We start from the raw sequence: 18,898 nt of genomic DNA on the forward strand, positions 1-18,898 counted from the left end.
GATGGGAGACAAGGACTACTTCATGACACGCACGTACACTGTGGCTCATGGGAAGTGCAGTTTTATCACCTTTCAGTTGTTTCTTCAAATTAAGGTCAGAATTACTGACAATTTTATGTGGTCTAGTTATATCAGGACTATGCACTGGGATTGCGGAAGCTGTTTTGGAAAATAAGGCCACTGGGCAGCAGCAAGCAGGTTAGTGAGCTAAGCAGCACCCAGTAATGAAGAGCAGAAACACTAAAGCTGAAAAAATAAGTAACATTTAAACCTGCTTTCAATCAACATTTACCCTGACCACTGACTCGGTAAAAATGCAAGTGTTTTTTCCCTTTGGTTGGCAAGTCCAGTAACTGCCAAAATTAACAAATGAACATCTGCACATTAACAAAAAGCAGCTTAAATTTCCTTCATATTTTAAGTTAAGGACTAAAAATGAAATGACCTGTATATGCTACAAAAAGATGCATATACAGTAAGTCTATACCATATCAAATGTGTATAGAACCTTACTGTAGCTAAATGCGTGCATTACATCCAAACCATGCACATTACCAATTATTACCAATTCATTAATTTACTACCTCTAATAAGAAGCTGATACATTGTGAAAATACAGGTTTTACATAGCAACATGTCTCAGATTATAGAAAAATAAGATCCATGGTTTACCTGGGAAACAGAATTTAAATCAGGGACATGATGGGTTTGTCCCTCTCGCTTCATTGGCCACTGACAACAGGTCTGGCCAACCGTTGGGGTCTGTTTGGGGTCTGACTGCACAAACTGCAGGAAGTTACACCGCAGCTCAGCTGGTGCAGTGCAGAGTGAAAACAGCTGGGCAGGTTGGTCTCTCTTCTTATGAATAAATGCAAGATGACAGCAAAGGCCTATGACAAAAAGGAGACAAATTGGGTTAAAACTGGTTCAAAAGATAACTACATATTATCTGAGAAAATCATTTAAAATGAGAATGGCAGGGTGACAATAAGCAATAATGAAACCATGAGTGTGCTATACAGTAGGAAACCCACACACTGCAGCAGGGGATCCGTGGTGAACTGGCCTATAAAGTAGCAGGTCTTAAGACTGGAGTATGGGATATTAGCGCAGGATGCTGGTGTGAAACTCAAAGTGCAGTCCCAGAGACAGGACAAACAGAAATGAGCTAATGCAGGACCTCTGTGTCTGCAGACGCTACTGAAATTACACAGAGTAATCTCTGCTTCCGTCTTAATCTGGAACGCCCAGTTCTATTCTAAAATTGGTCCCATTGCTGTAAATTCAAAGAGGGCAGACTAGCTCCCATCAGAAGTGAGCTCAGCCAGCCACCAGAAATTCTCACACCGCAGTCCCCCAGCTGAGCTGCGCATCGTAGGTAGCAGGAGCAACCAGTCGCTGGCACTCCGTTGCCTGGAGGAGGCGCTATTGAGGAAAGTGTTGGGAACAACTCCTCCCTCCCCAGGCGATGACTCCAAGCCACAGTGTTCACTGGCGCCTCAAAATTTGATTCCAAGCCATGGAACGGATTATTGCACCAAGGACCAGCACTCGGAACACCCCTATCAATGAATTGCCTCATTCACACAAAGCGTCAACAATCTGTCCCCTGGAGGTCTCTACCAATCAGGGTAACAAGGGAGAAAAACAGGAGCACATGACAGGCACTGACAGTCAAGCAACAGAAACGCCCCTGCACTGGCGCACATAAATTAGGCATAAGTACGACGGCGCCGACAGGACAAAAGAGGGCTCATTCAGTGCTGATAGCGCGCCGGCTGTAGGGAAAAGGGCAGAGACTGCACAGGTAACCGCGACTCACCCACAGCTGAATGGCCCACTACATGTTCAGTCAAACCTCTGGAACTCTGCCACCATCTCACACATTTCATTCAGGATGTCGAAAAAAAAAACAAATTCCATTAATTGACAGTCTGTCTGTCTCATTGGTTTCATTAACCCATCAAGCGTGATGAATGGGAGATGGTATGAGTGGCGTGGGATAGGCTCTTAAAGGTGTACAGCTGTTCGTATGGCACTGGCCTGTAGTACTAGTCTGGACTGCTTGGGGCTCATAAACATGTGTTTAGAGTTGGCTGGATAAAGCAAGGAGTAAAACTGCGACCACTGCCAAGCTCAGATCATCCTTGGTCTGATTACAGGTTAAAAAAAGATTTGCATAATAAAAATTGTTTCCGTGATGATATCGTGGAACAGAACAGAATGATTTATTCCTGCCAAGATTAGTTTTACTTGGGCAACACCTCTGTGACAATCTGATATTTATGATCCTAATGTTAGGCAGTTTAATGAGGACAATTTATGGATGTGCGCAAATTATATTTTTCATGTGATGATTTATTAAGAGTAATGCTTCTCCAACTTAAAGAACATGTAACAAACAGGGAATAAATATTCGGTGACAGAAGTCACAGAGTGTTCTTTAAGAACACTCTGTGCCATAAAATGTGCTTTCCCTGCGTCAAGCAATTAAATGAGCCTATCATGCAAATTCAGCCTTGTATAGTTGTTCTTTATACAAATCAACAGCAAACATTTGAAATGGATAATGACGCCAGATGGGAGAGTACTGTTTCAGCTTTGATTATGTTCATAACTGGGACAGCAGCAGTGATATCTGAGTGAATAACACTGAGTGAATTAAACAGCGGATATGACAAGCTTTTCCAAGACCTACCATGACATTATATTCTGTACATATTGTGCATGACCCATGTGATAAAATAGAATACTAAGATTACTTATATAAACTTTAAATACACTTCAAATATTTTTAAGTATAAAATAGTATACGTAAGGTATCCTTCAACATACAATTTTTTCACGAAGGTTTGCAGTATAATGACGGGGTCACACCACCTAAATATAAAGTCACATTTTGGTACAAACGGTACTCTCAAACAAGGAACTGAATATGAAAACTGGATTTTCACATAGTTGATATTTTTTACATTTTTGTTGCGCACACAACACGGAAATGAAATCTAAAATGTGGGCACTGCATTTTGTTTTGAACAGTTCAGCGTGCATATGCATCCATAATTTCTAAGCAGTGCAGTCTTGTGGGGTAACGCTAGGGCTTCCGGTGGTTTTAGGTTCTAGGTTCTAGGTTCTAATCCCTAATGTTCCCCAGTGTATCATGCTAGGGCCAAAACTCGAACTAAGCAGCCAATGACTGGGTCAACGGTGTCAATCGGGGTCATGTACAATTTCAAAACTTTCTTTCAGTCAGGGCGACAGCGTTAATGAAACAAGTTAGTAAAAAAATTTAAAAAAAAAATAGGTTCTTTTAAATACAACATGATACACACAAAGTAAATTAAAAATACATTTAAACAGTAATTGAGCTATATAATGAAAGGTTTAAGACAAGACATGGGCAGATTCTGCAATTACGTCTGCCAGTTCTACAAATTACAGTAACCAGCCAGGGTATTAGACTAATTAAACATTCCTTCACTGTGGTTTGTCCTTCGCATGAATGAATTCCAGCAGTGCGCAGCATGGCGGTGCATCCAGTAATGTGTTCTGTGAGGGAGCTCAGTTTTGCACAGAGAAAGCATTTTTCTTTTTTTCTTTTTTTTGGGCTCCCAGGAGCTGTATAAAGTTAAGGCCGTTTCCCTCAGTGCAGCAATGCACCATCAGCCTAGATCAAGCCAAACCTCATCGGTGTGCACTATAAACTCCGTCACTCCCATTCGATCTCGATTGTGGGAAACCACTGGAAGACTGATCCCATCACTGTTGACACTTACAGAATGCAAGGTCGTGAGATGATTGGGAAACTGCCATTAAGTGCCTCCTCAGTAGTGTGTGAAGCTAATTGCTAGTTTACTCACTTTCATTATGCGGTGCGGCTGAACTGTAATCGTTTTAATGCAGAGCCATTTTATTGGTTTCAAATTGCCATGCGCTTGGCTGCTCGTGCTGCTGTTGTGATATTGTGCCAATGTTTCAGGTAACTTAATCGTACCTGTTTGAAACCTGACCAGGAACTACTGACTGCAGGTTTTTATCTAAATCTGGCCATCATACACAGACACATGCATGGACGTAATGATTAATGTGCATTCTCCCTACCAAACAAATGCCATAAAATAAACATTTTACAAATAAAAGAGACAGTGGCACACCCCAAGGTCCAGTATCATGCTCTGTGTTGCAATGTTGAGTTCATGGCAAGATATTTTTCATTATGATCATTTTGTATCAGTCAAACTCTGAATTAATTCTGGAGGATTGAGTGTGAAGTCATTAAGGTAATTGGTATAACCTTTGTAAAACTATAGAATAATTGTGTTAGATAGCAGCCTAAAGAAGAAGTTTGAATTAATGAGAGAGAGGGATGTGACCATGCAGTTTCCCCACTTTCAATACTCAATGACGACATTCTTCCTTGGTTTAAAATAAATTATTTTTCAATCCAGTATTAGATTTCACAAGTTCCATTTACATGCAACAATAACATTTTCTCAGTTAATATCTACAACCACAGAATAACAATCCTATGTCCACCTAATGAATAAAGTAGCCATTGACATTTTGTTTAAATGCTTTAAAGTCGAGCTCAAAGGCAAACTACAACGCAGGAGGATAGAATAGCACCTTAAGTCCGGATGAGGCCTAGCTGTAGTAGCGCCGTAGCTGTGGCAAAGGGAGTGATTTACGCACACTGACATTCACGGCTTGCTGTACTGACAGGATGAGCAGACACATCAAGCTACACGCAGGTACACAAACAGGGCTCCATCAAAGGCTGTAATTGTTTTAAATTTATAGACCTGCGTTGCCCTCGGGTGTGTGACTCGGCTTGCTTAACTCAGGAGGAGCTCTCGACGGTGTGCTTAACTCCGCAATCGAGGTGGCTTCACATACTGCCTACCTTCCCATTACATGATTTATGTCCTCATGAAAAAAAAAATTTTAAATGAAAATGATTCATTCGATTGCACTGCACACTGACATCTTGTGCACAGTAATTTATATAAATCAACATCATATCATATCATATCATAACAGTGGAGTGTTATTTATGGTACATTTCTCGCAGATCTACAGGTTTCTTTTTTTAGTACATTGACACTACATTCCTACAATGGCTGTGCCTTGGGTGACAAGCGATTGAGCAATAGCTTCTTAAAATAATGATTCATTTTGCATTTTCCAAGTTCTCTCATTAATAAGACAATGTTCTGTTTTGCATTCAGTTTCATTATCTTTAATGCATGCACAGGACTGATACTATATCAAGGGTGTCAAAGCCAAGTCCTGGAGGGCAGGCAGTGTGTCTGGAGGCATGCGTGGTTTCTTTTCAATCAGCAGACAATTGGCCTTGGGGACATGATGTGTGGACTCCAGCCAATCAAGGGCTGATGTACTCCCGAAACACACAATAAACGAGCACACTACAGCCCTCCGGGACTGGACACTACCGCTGCTATGCAACAGCGAGCAAACTTAAACGACAATACTCGTTTGTTCTGAAAGCGTAAAACCTATTTAATGATGAAGTAAAACAGGGTGTATAAAAGTATAGCTACGTCCTTAATTGTTTAGTAGTAGGCAGCGGTTGTTATTAGGCATTGCAAATAGCATTATGGAACTCTATGTAATACATCTTAAGAAAAGAAAACATGCACATATTGTCGCAAGTCTCTAACTAGAAAAGGCTGGTTAGTCACACAGTATATTTTAATTAAATGATCCAATTTACAACACTATTATTATCATTTCCACATTAAGGTTTTAAGTGTAAAACATCTTTACATTTTTAATATTTATTGAACATTATAATTTAATTTCTGCACACATAATTTATTTAATCACATAAGCCGATGGGTGAATTAATCTTTTCTTGGGTGGAGCCCAAGAATGATGCATGTGCTTCTTTAAAATTCTTCAGAAATCAGGATTTTAAAAAGAAATGGATTACACGGAACTACAGTATGAAAAAAAAACAATGTCATAATATCTGAATTATTGCTAAACTATCATGGAAGCATGCATTTAAGCATACACACCTGCTGGCGTGTTAGTAGCACCCTAATAACATGTCACCCGTACACTAAACTGGCTGCAAACGAACATTTGTCATAGTTTAACACTGTCAGTGATTAGTTCATCACAGAATGTCCATTTAAAATGAGCTCTTGACGGCACACAATAAAGTCTGAGGCCTTTTCAGCTAGTCATTAAATTATTAAACACGCCATCACAACATGCAAAGTGTAACTTGCTAGTGGAAACACTGCTTCAATTAATCAGAGCCAAAAGTCAAGTTCCAAGCCATAACAAAAGTTGGATTTCACACTTGCTGCAACATACAAAACACTCATTTTAGCTTATGTATGGTGCCATTATTTATACTATATTATTAATAATTTAATGGAATAATGAATCATAGATAACTGTAATTAATAAATAATTAATTAATTATTCAATGAATAAACTTGACAAATCAATAACTCACTGTATGAATACCTGCACAGGGCTAAAAGTTGAAAAAAACAGAAGGTTAAGACGAATGATTCAGTACCAATACAGATATACACCCTGCCACTAAAATAAAGTAAAAAGGTGAATATAGAAATCTAGGATCTTTGCCTAAATTACTTCAATCTGAAGTGTTGCCTGCCAAAAGCATTCAAGCTGAGGCTGGTTTCATTCAACAGGATGATGGATATGTGTGTGTGTGTGCGCGCACGTGTATTTGCGTGTGTGTGGGAGTGTGTGTGTGTATGTATGTGAGTGTATGTGTGTGTGTGTGTGTGTGTGTGTGTGTGCGTGTGGTGTGTGTTTGCGTGTGTGAGTGTGTGCGAGTGTGTGTGTATGCGCACATGCGTGTGTGTGTGTGAGTGTGTGTATGTGTGTGTGTGTGTGTGTGTGGTGTGTGTTTGCGTGAGTGTGTGTGTGTGTGTGTGTGTGTGCGTGTATTTGTGCGTGTGTGTGTGTGTGTGGTGTGTGTTGTGTGTTTGCGTGAGTGTGTGCGAGTGTGTGTGTGTGTGTGTGTCTGTATGTGTGTGTATGCGCGCACGCGTGTGTGTGTATGTGTGTGTGTGTGGGAGGGGCTGTTAATCTCTGGAGGGCACTGCCAAGCTCTCGGGGCACTTGGCTGGCAGCACACCAGCAGACGTATTTCGGCAAAAGCAGCAGCAGCAGCAGCCGCCCAATTTAAATCACCCAAGAAAGATAATTCATCAGACTACGCTTGTATTCAGTCCAGTTTGTCCAACTTTGACTTGACAAATAAATGTAAGATTTGTCATTTTCCTTTTTCCCCACCACAAACGGTTTGGCAAGTACACGTTGGTGACTTTATAACATAAAATTGCATTTGTGAAAAAGAATTAATTGTCAGACATTTTCAGAAGATATTTATTTTATTTTATTTTTCTGAATGCTGGCCTTTGTTCTCTTTATTTCTGTGCTCAGTAGCGCAAAATGACTGAAGGAAGTTCCAGGAAAATTTTAATAGAAGAGGAAAAACTGGCACCGCAGTTGAAAAAAAAAACAGATTATTACGAGTATTTCTTTTCATCCCCAAGCAAGAACCCTCAACACTTCCAAGTATAGTTGCTACCTAAGCTATGAAATCAATGAGTCAAACCAGAGGAATCTGACAGGCTAAAAGCTGAGTGATTGTTCAACTTTAAGGATAAGCCACAATGTGGTTGGACTTAATCTCGATGAGAGTCCATTCTCCAGGCAAATGAGTTGTTTAACAGTATTAAACACATCAGTAAAGCAGTTAGTCTGGAGACCTGAGCCTACAGCATGAGAAACGACTACACAGCCAGCAGAAAGTTTTAGGAAGCAAACAACAAATAAATAATCAGCTTGTGCTTCACATCAAGTACCTTTCATCATGGCAGTTACCAAAGAATGCCTGCTAATCTAAGAGCCATTGGGCAATTAGCCTGAGGTAATAAAAGCATATTTGTAATCGCGTGCTACCACTTATGCTTCCACAGTATAACAAAAGATCTGAATGTTCTTGATAAACCTCAATGTCTGAATCATAGAAAAAGAATATCATTTTCAATATCACTATGTACTCAATGAATTTGTCAGGAGGTTAATGGTTTTTTACGGGGTTAATAGTCTGCTGTTTGTTTCTTTGTTTGTTCATTCACAATGTACTTTGAAACTATTCCAATTTTGATTTATTGCCTTCTGACTAACAACAATAGTCCAATTACCCCAACGGCAAATCATCAGCAATTACAGTTAAAATGGAATTTTCTTTTCAACAATCAAAATAATTGCTATGTTTTTTTCTCCAAATCATCCCCAAGGTGTAGTCTGTTATGCTTTTCAAAGGTATTTGCATTCTAATGTTCTCCTCCTAATAATATTAGCATATAAACATATAATTATCTAGCATCCTGTTATGTTTATATGACAATGTAAATACACTAATCTTAGAACCATCCTGCATGTGAGTCCAGGCTTGTTTCTATTCAGCATTTGCTATAAATATCAAACATGTTATTGTCAGTATGGTGTTGCAGCTTGTCAACAAACCTGAATCAATATAATTATTTGAAATACTTTAACCCTTAACTGCCAGCAAAATCTCTGCAGATTGCCTGACACTTCAGAGACAGCCATTCTAACCAATATTCAAAACCATCTGGTTCACAATGATACTGATAATGTTTTGTTGAACTCTCAGGTATCGAAAAGTGTGTTTTAAATTTGTACCTGACACCTGAGGAGTTCAAACAGGGGTCTCAAACACCAGTCCTGGAGGGCCACCATGTCTGCAAGTTTAACTCCATTCCCGGAGGGTTGCAGTGCCTCCAGGTTTAACTCCAGTCCTGCTGGGATGCATGTCTGCAGGTTTGACTCCAGTCCTGGAGGGGGGCACTGTGTCTGAAAGTTTATCTCCAGTCCTTGAGGGTGCATTGTCTGCAGGTTTAACTCCAGTCCTGGAGGGGGCACTGTCTGCAGGTTTAATTCCAGTTCTGTAGGGGTGCAGTGCCTGCAGGTATAACTCCAATCTGCTCATTTCTGTGGTTTGTTTTCAGTCTGCAGGAAATTTAGGCCATGGAAAAAAGGTGAACACACTATTTCACCAATAAGTGACAAATTAAGCACTTAAGTGCTGTTAGAGAGTTTAAATTCTCTGGATATGTATTTGACCAAGGCCAGCTTTGCAAAAAAAAAAAAAGATCAAGAGCTCCTGTAAATCACAAGTGCAAAGAAAAGAGAGCAGAGAGCTTGGTGTTAAGTATCAGCTAGTTTTCATAAGGATGCACCTGGACGAAAAGGTTGTCTGAAGAGCTGGAACTCTCCGCACTGCTCTCAGCCCATTCTCCGGGGACATCACACCATGAGACGGGTTTATTAAGGCCCCCCGCAGTCACCCCAGCTCCGCTGCAGCAAAGCGCCACTTGACCGCGTGATGAAGTTACTCTGGGGGCCACAGCCAGGAGGGTGCAGAGTGACATCACCAGCAGCTGGAGCATAGACTCTGAACCAGAACTGGGAACAGAGGAAGGAGGGAGGAGAAAGGGAGGTGGGGCATTAGACAATTGGTGAGCCATTACTCCCAGTCCACACTCTCTCATCTTCCAAACTTCTGACTCCTTTACAATTAATGGCTGTTGTTTTCTAAGAAGAAAAAAAAACTTCTTGTCCTTATTTTAAGCCAACATTCTGTTGAACAAACAAGCGTTTCACAGCTAACAGGGTATTAATCTATAGTTACTGGTTATAGTTAGTAATCAGTCCATTTGTGCACCATGCTATTAATAGATGTGTCTCTTCCTTAGCAGATACCTGTAGGCCAACGGCAACTGAGACACAGAACAGCTCTGTGTAATTATATCCTTTTTTATTTTTACCATGAACATGTAGCTGGGGGGTATTTCACAAAGCAGGATTATTAAATTAGCTGGATAACCACACTGAGTAAAACCCGGAACAGATCTTTTAACTTAAGACCATGTTCCAGATTTAGGAGTGTTCCAGGTTTACTCAGTGCAGTTATCCAGCTAACTCAGTAATCCTGCTTCATGAAAGAGGGCCCATGTCGGTATATACTTGCATGACAACACTTCAGCAGCAGGCTTTTGCTTGACGATGTGAACGAACAGGTCACTGAAAAGTCACGACAGGTCTTTCAACAGAGCAACAAACTTCCTAACTACACCGTGACTCTGACATCAGTCACTTATTCAAAGCAAAACAATATCATCTGAGCAAGGGACTGTCAAAGCAGTTTTCAAAATCATTTTTGCCACAGCCTTTTCTTTTTTTGTTTTGCCATACATCATTGATTTTAGATAAAGACTAATCTCTCCGGAGTTCAGCTTGCTTTACCTGGCTGTCACTTTGCATCTGTGATGCAAGTTGAATCTTTGGGCATATGAAAAACACAAAAGAGTGTGTGACTGTGTGTGCGTGTGTGTGTATAGGTTGACTGCTGAACACAATACCAGGCCATTTAACAGCACTGCCTTGGGTTTGTTCTAAGGCATTGCTGGTTGAACTTGTCATCATATAACGTGACATCTACACAGCAGGTCCTGAGTGTGCGTTCTCGTGAGCATGTGTATGTCTGCGAGTGCTTGCCTGCGTGTGTGTGTGTGTGTGTGTGTGTGTGTGTGACCATTTGTGTTCATGCTGTTGTCTTCCAGCGAATCTCAGGAATGTCCCCAGTCTACCTGGCAGATCAGAGCAGCACCGAAACTGCAGACTGAGTATCGGCTCACTGCAGGTATGATACCGAAGGCCCAGTGCAGGCGCACATCCGCACATCAACGCCTCGCTCCTTTGTGTCAGTTCACCCATTAAAAGGAGGAAGTATTTTATTGCACATGCATGCATGCACACACACATCCTCACACACACACACACACACACACACACACACAAACTTCACCAAACTCACTAATGTACCCCAAACAAACGCACGCACACACAAACACACATACACACACACAAACATAAACAAACTCCTAAACATACATCACCCCACACAGACACACACATACACACACCTATGACACTCAGGAAACTACATTAAAGGGATACCGATAAAATACTCGAGCTTAAATTTAGCCTGAAAATTAAAAAGCTTTCCCATTTATTTGATGAATGCTGTTTTCAATGAATGCATCCGAAACAGGTGCACACTCATTGTGTACCCTAGAGTGATTCATTTTCATTGTGACAAAAAGAGTGGAGGTCAGTCCCACTCAAAGCCCTGGCATGGCACTTGCCTTTCTGCTGCCCAAATGAAGATTGTGGACTGGGGGTTGAGGGGGTTTACGGGTGAGCTGGAAACAGCGACTGTGGACCCATTTGATGGATGGCGTTGTAGGCGATCACTTACGTCACCTATGCCTTGAACTGGCCTCGTCAAAAAGAAAAGAAAGACACTGCTCTAACTTAAATTTGCAAGCATCACTGAAATATCTTGTGGAATTTGTTATGCCATTTCCAAAAAGAGGCTTTATCCTTCGTGGAATTACACACTGTAGTTAAAACTTAAATTCACGGAAGAGAAGCCAACTGCTTTGGCCTCACAATATGTGAGACAAGTTATTACAAGAGGATGAATTGAGGATTACAAGACCCATCATTTCTTTTCATGACTTAAGTGCTTGGTGGCTGAATCATTTTCTCTCTTTCAAACAAATGACCCAGGCGGAGCAACACATAGCCTATAAGTGTTAAAGTCTAATCATTATGCCTTTGCAGTTCTCACATGCAACAGTAACTGGATGAGACGCGCATTCACAATCCAGTACGATGCAGAAAATCCAGAAAATGCAAGAGTTCTATGAGAATTACCAGGCCTACCTCTACTCTAGCAACTTCATAACATTTTTTAAAATGAATTTAAAAATATCAAGCAAAGCCCTTTAAAAATAGTGCCACGTGCAGGAACTACGTAGGGGTACTTATTTTGAGACCCATTTCAGTATACATTTAATGGGGTTTGAAAACATACGCCAAGCCTGTTGGATTTCAGCTCCATTAATGGGACAAAGGAACCCGTAGAATGAAACGCTCCGAAACGTCTTTATCAGCATATTACAGAATCATGCCGTATGAGAGTGTTTATGTATTCAAACAGGGTTCTGTTGTCTTGTTCGGTTTCATAAGGCAGCCGTGATAAACAATCACATCAAATCTCAGCGGGAATTCATGTGAACCTAGACTCTTAGCAACCATTCACCGGTGCTTCCACACAGTCTCAAGAAGCATGGTAAGATGAAGTCAAGGGAAAACGATCAGATGCTTTAATTTCACTACGATGATACTTAGCCATGGAGACAAACACACCTCTCTCTCGCCCTACTGTTTGTTTACTCGTTCCCTAGCAACCATGGGTTATTTTCCAGTTCTCTTACCTGTGTCTGTGCGTATACTAACCCCCCCCTTACCTTTTTCTGCCCCCGACAAACGCAGCCTCCGCTGAATTTACGACATATCAGTTTGACGATGCGAGTACGGTACGAAAAAATCAAACGCATATAAAAATGTCCTCTTGCCAAAGCCCTGCGTATCATTTGGACTGTCGCTAACTAATGTGTGCTTTAAGCATAGGCTAAATCAGAGATATGCTACCGCAGGACTCGCTTTTGAGGCATTTGGCATGTGATAATAATCAAATAGTCCCCATACATACATCGCGATACCTTTTAAATACCTGCAACACGTTGCAGAATGTTTCAGCAATCTGGAGATTGGGTGTCTGGTCAGGAAAAGAGCTCGTGTTTTCGCTTGTAGAATCCTTTGTTCTGTAAATCTATGGGGATTTGTATTTTTAAAACAGTATTTATGGCAGTAAATCCACCCAACCGCTAAATGGTTGATCTGTTAAACACTTTACACCCTCCTTCTGCGTCGTTATGCGAAGCCGTATTATCAGACATGTGCTCGCAGATTCGGAGCGGGATGTTTTGCAAGATTTAGGTGCGGTCACTGAAAAGCCGGGTAATTTCTAACAGGTGCACTCTGCTCCTGAGAGGGGCGTGTTCATTTATCCCGCATGTTTTTTTTATTCTGTGAAGAAAAACTGTTTTTCAGACGAATGAATCTAGAGGAACACAAGATAGCAGGCTGCGGCCACCGGTGCTCTTCTCGGATTCTGCAGATGAAAGTTTAAACCTGATAAAGCGATGTTTAAAAGTTGAATCCACGGATATTCTCAATTATATCTGCGGAATACATATTGTTGATGCTGATGTCATTCAGTGTGCGTGTGATTTTAAGTAGTAGGCTACACTAACACTTACTAGGCTATATTAACAACCTTAATGGTCTTTGGCTTTCTATAGCCTACCATGTATGTTATATGGTACTGGCAGTTACTTTACATCAAATTGCAATCACTAAGCAGAAATGGAGAACATCAGTGTTTCTCACAGGAATACAGAAATGTGATACCACCAAGAAGGCACAGAGGCCCCTTGGTAATTAATGAGTTTAATTTTAACCTAACAAACAACAATTTGTGTTATAACTAAAGAACGGACCACTGGACAGGCAATGTATCTTTGCACAGACACAGCTACAACATTATGCAAAGGGTAATCCAAATAAAGAAAGAAAAAAGGAAAAGTTATCTAAAGAGGGTCAAGAGACCCGTGGTGCAATCAGAAGAGGTGAGCCCTCAGTCTGATTGCACCAATCTGAGTCAATCAGAATGTGGGCAGGGTTTCTGTAGTTGTGGCTGCAGTAGAGAGCTCATCCCACCACCAGGGGGCCAGAAGACAGGCGTGACCTGGAAATGCAGGTACGGGAGGGGGGCAGATGCCCAAAGGTAGCCCTGGTCAGTGTGTAGGGTCTGATGATCTTTTGAAGATGTAACAGAGCTGTCCCTTTAGCTTTTCAAAAGGCTAGCATCAAGGTTTTGAATCTCATGTGAGCTGATATTGACAGCCAGGGGAGGGAGATGAGAAGGGGAGTGACATGGCTGAGTCTGGGGAGGCTGTATATCAGCTGAGCAGCGGCATTCTGGGGAGCTGCTGGGGTCTGATGGCAGAGTCAGGGAAGCCAGCAAGGAGGAAGTAGAGAGCACAAAAACGGGCAGAAAATCCCATTCAGAATATCATTTCTCAATTCATGTATGTGGAATAGTTAAACATCCAGATTATTAGCCTGGTTGCAACCAGTTGATTTCATCAGTGTGCAACTGCTTTTATCAGTTTGGTTTCATCAGCATCCATCTTAGCATTTTCCAAAGAACAGACATTTGTTTTTGTTTTGTTTTTTGATGCAATTTCTACCCTGACATATTTGAGCAATGACCCATTACAAGCATCTGGATACACGCCAGCACTGAAGACTTCCTCTATTTTAACACTGTGTATGGTTAACTGGACTCAAAGGCACTGCATCTGTTCCAGAGAAACAAATAAGTAACATGGAGAGGAATAACAAGTATTTTGCAGGAAGTGCGCATAGAGTACATCTCAGATTTAAACAGGAATTCTCCCAGAAAACATCAATCAAACAAAGCCATGAGTCCTCAAAGTGCAAGAGTGTTGATTTTATAAAGCAATATAATTTTTAATAAACCTGATAAATGTCTTTTTGAAACTGGTTGAGTAATCCAAGTCAGGAGCGAAGCTGGTACTGTTCTTGCTCGCTGCAGGTAATTCTGCATCTCCATTCTGCCCAGATGGTCACATTTTTTACAGGGTATATTTATATGTTCGCTTTAGTTTGTCTTTGAATCCTTGCTCACTTGCATAATGTGCTTTTTTGAAGTTGGTAAATCATGTGTAAACTTTAAAACTCAGTTAAAGTAATTACATTTAATTACATCATCCTATGACTAAAAATGGTAATATAAGGTTTCTTGCTTATGTACTAGTAATATAGAATGTCTTACTGCATGCGATGAATAGTGTGGTTTTCATTTACCAGTGTAAATGAGGTACCCTTATGAACAAAAATATACATATAATTGGTAACCAATTGCTCTCACTCCCTTGTACAACTTATAAAATTACACTATAAATGATAAAACTCATAACAATAAAATATAAGCAAATATATAATATTAATTCTGTTTAATAAAACATGGAAATAATAATGCCTTTTTGAAATAGCTTGACAACTGAGGTAATTGCCATAAATCAGGTCAACAAAGCTGAATACTGAGTTGGCCCTTTTGGCCCACAAAACCACACTTCTAAGCAACTGTGTCAGAACAGGTGTGGCCCACTGTCTCCTCTTATGGATATAATAACCACTCAGCCTTGGATTCTCAGAGGCTGGGATTTCTGGGTAATCCTGCTAAATCTCCCTGTAATTCAAAGGGGATTGTGTTCTTCAGTAGAGAAAGGGACCCTCCCTCTGTGTGTGGGAGCTGGCTGTGTGGATCTGACCCTGCAATGAGAGCAAACATGGGCCCGGCCCCAACTCCACCTCTGCGTCAGGACAAGGCCAGAAATGCGCTTGGGTGTTCAGGGTTGTGCTACTGTGCGACCATGAAGACCACAGCCTGATTTGCAGCCAATCGCAGGAGGTGGGGGGTCCTCTCCAGCCAGTAACCCGTGGTTGCGACTGTAAACATGTGCATTTGTGAAAGATTCAAATTGTCTTTGATGTGAGAACAGTATGCTGATTGGCTGAAAGATTATATATTATCTTGAGCTGACTTGATCTTCCTCTTCTCTCCCTCCCCCTCTCTTTGTGTCCATATTCCTCAAAAACATTATGAATGATGCATTTACAGATTTTCTCTCACAGTACATTACGTTTTTCCATACTTTTTTATTGTTAAGTTTTCTGTTATTTTATTGTTTGAATTTTATTTTTTATTTTTTGTACAAAAAAAAAAAAAACTTCAAGACACACATGCACGGTCCATACATCCCTCAAGATTATATTTTCAAGCGGAAAGGAAAGACAATGCCCACCCTTTCAACAAGGTTGGAGGCAATGACTACCTTGAATCTGTGAGCAGAAAATGGCTTTGCAGACAAGTTCTTTCCCAATTGGCTTTGTAAAGAGGAAAGACTGACGCTGCAGGGCAAGAAAGGGTTAAGAAGGGCAAGGCTCGAGGAACAGGATGTGATTCTGTCAGGTGTCACAATCGCCGCCCATCCCCCCCCCCCCCCTGAACCCAGCACATGCATTTCACTGCTGTCAACAATGTACACACAGAGTGAAAAAACCTGGTAGGGTTACTGTCATTATAGCGAGTGCAGCCTGGCAGAGCAAACAGTCGACATGCAAGAGCCAATAGTCCCCCCTCTCTCTGCCTGAGACCAATACAAGAGGAAGAGAAGATTTGTGCAGAGAAAAAAGAGGTGATTGTGAATGGTGAGGATGAATCCCAGTTGTTTATTTACACTGGGCACTTGTCCCAAGGATGGCCAGTTTTTGCCTTTTTTTTTTCTTCTTGCGGTTGAGATGACAGATTTATTGATGCAATAAAATAAAGAATTTGTAACTCAAATCCTCAAATCCGTATTCAATTACTGGAGTGAAACTGAAAACCCAAATTGGTGGAAGACTGAGGTGAGCATGGGGAAAGTTCAGTCGATCGTGTGGCTCAGATGTGTGTTAAAGAAAACAAAATATGTGCACATCGATGATGTCACCTGTGCTCTCTCAGATCACTGCATTTCATTCACTGGCATCGTTGAGTCACTGATGTTCAGCTGAATAAGGTTTAAGTTTCTATAGAAGGTGAGAATGTGCTCCAGCACACAGGCAGCCTAGTAGTGGATTCCCATGTAGACCCCTGCTCTCTCAGTGCTTTGCAAGTTCAAGGGTAAATCCTGTTATATGTCCTTTCTATTGCTATATTTGCAGGTATGCCAACAAAAATGGAGCTGCAATCTAAATCGTCATCTCTGTTTTTCATTAAACAATCCCAGAATGCCATTAGGCATTGGTAAGGGAGTATGAATGCTAATTAGTCAGAATGTGCATCTAACATATCTGTGCTGTAACATCAAGTGCTGGGATTCAATCCAGTAATGCTCTGGATACTGTTTTCATGGTGTGGTCCCACATGCAGGGGTCTGTATCAGCCGCTGTCTGTAGTGGGAGGGGTCTGTGAAATGAGATGTTGGTGGTGCCCCAGTTGATAGATAATGTTAGAGATAGGTAATGTCAGAGTTGATTGATATCGTTAGCTGGATTATGGACAGAAAAGAGAAGTGAACATAATCTGAAAGCGGGTGTCGCCTGTCGGGGCACAGCGCAGACACGGGCGGGAATCGTGCAGTTGCGCGGCGCTGCTGCTGCTCTTGGCAGCGGCGGTGTTTGTGTAACCCGGGACCCACGGCGCCCCACGCCCACTGCAGAGTGCGGAACGTACCGCTTCGCCGGAGACGGGCTCTCGTTCACCGAACGAAACTCCCCGCGTTCCTGCCAAGATTCTTCTTTCAATTGCTGCTTGCTCTGAGGCATTAGATAAATAAATCTTTTCTTTTTTTTTTTTTTTGGAGAGGAAGATGTGTTATGTCAGTCATGGGGAACAGAGGTGGCTTTGTCATAGTCCATGCTCCTTTGACAGATATTTACCATTGTCTCATGTTTGAATTACATCTACTTACTTTTTTTTTCTCTCTCTCTCTCAGGAAAAACACAAGTGTGCCTGAAGGGCTTGCAGTGAACAATTAGCCATTGTTCTGTTCCCCTCTGGCTCACCCATACCAGATTGTACAGCCAGCATAATAGAATTAAACATTAAAGTGAATGCGTAAATATTACCTGCAGTGGTCATAACGCATTTTTAAACACTGTAATTTTCAGGAAGCTGCCAAAGAGTGGCCTTAATGTAAACAAAATAAACTTGAATGCTTAATGGAGAAATGCTTTTGAAGTGCTACTCTTGTGAGGCAAAATAAAAAATCCAAAATATGTTGAATCTTAAGTCAAGAGTCATATTTCAAATTCAAAATAATGAAGGATAACTGGAGTTGTAAAATGGAATCCCTGTCATGTTAAAACCATTTATCTGCCCCATATCATGTGCTACTGTATGTCACTAGAATATATTTATAGATTTTGCAACAGTTATTTCAACTAAAATGGTTTCTTGTTTCCTTGTCTGAAAAATAACAATTACGTGATTCTATTGATAGATGTCTAATGTTTAACAGATAGGTGCATAGGTGGACAAGACTGAATTGTAGCCTCTTGTACATTTTTAGATCACTTCAGGAAGTTAACAAGCATTTGAAAATAAATAAAGAGTTTTATAACTCTCGGTACCTTTTAAATAAGTTGGAAAGAAAAGATCAAATGGTTAAGCTTTTCAGCTATCATGCATTATCAGGTGACTGGCTGCTCACTGTCATTCACAGGCAGCGAAGCCTTCTGATCTAATCTGGACGAACAAACCAGTGGTTGATGGTGAGTGGTAGTTCCACATGTTGCCCATTAGGGGGCAGCGAATGTAGTGAATTCTCTCCAGCCTGCGAGCATGTTCAGGTGCAGGCCAGGTTGTGTGTGATAGGGCTGGAGGACGGGGGCCCCTGTCGGGATGATTACAGACAGCAGAGATGATTACAGTTATCATGCAGAGATGTCCATCCCACTTAATGGAACACTCAGTGTCCATCTCTAAATGTACCAGGTCTATGCGCTAATGCAGGAATAATCCCAATAAAAATAGTCCTTAAGTAAACTGTACTTTAGTTTCGAAAACAAATCACCTGATGCCTGCACTTAGGGACAGTACAAAACCCCCACTGCCCGCCCCCAAATGCCGCTCCCGCCCATCCTGCCTTTTACTCAGTCCAAAATTTATGACTGCCCCTCCTTCCTGTCACATTACTGTCCCTGAAGAGTGCACAAAGACTCGCTGTTTGCTCGTACCTACAGCTGAAATGACATCAGCGTAGGCTTTTCAAGAGACCTCCACAACAAGGAAGAGGACAAGCTTAGGAGT

The 18,898-nt window shown here is 41.2% G+C and overlaps 1 long non-coding RNA gene across 2 annotated transcripts; it reads right to left on the reverse strand.

Moving 5' to 3' along the window:
* Window positions 1-678: 678 nt before the first annotated feature.
* LOC118209391 lies at window positions 679-18,230 on the reverse strand. Of its 2 annotated transcripts, none has more exons than XR_004761706.1 (3): window positions 18,220-18,230; window positions 8,725-9,507; window positions 679-890 (listed from the first exon to the last, which is right to left on the reverse strand). It is a non-coding gene; the product is annotated as an uncharacterized LOC118209391 (long non-coding RNA). The 2 variants fall into 2 exon arrangements; XR_004761705.1 differs by lacking the exon at window positions 18,220-18,230 and adding an exon at window positions 12,420-12,963.
* Between the last annotated feature and the right edge of the window lie 668 nt (window positions 18,231-18,898).

The sequence above is a fragment of the Anguilla anguilla genome, chromosome 12 (genome assembly GCF_013347855.1).
Source record: "Anguilla anguilla isolate fAngAng1 chromosome 12, fAngAng1.pri, whole genome shotgun sequence".
NCBI classification, from domain to species: Eukaryota; Metazoa; Chordata; class Actinopteri; order Anguilliformes; family Anguillidae; genus Anguilla; species Anguilla anguilla.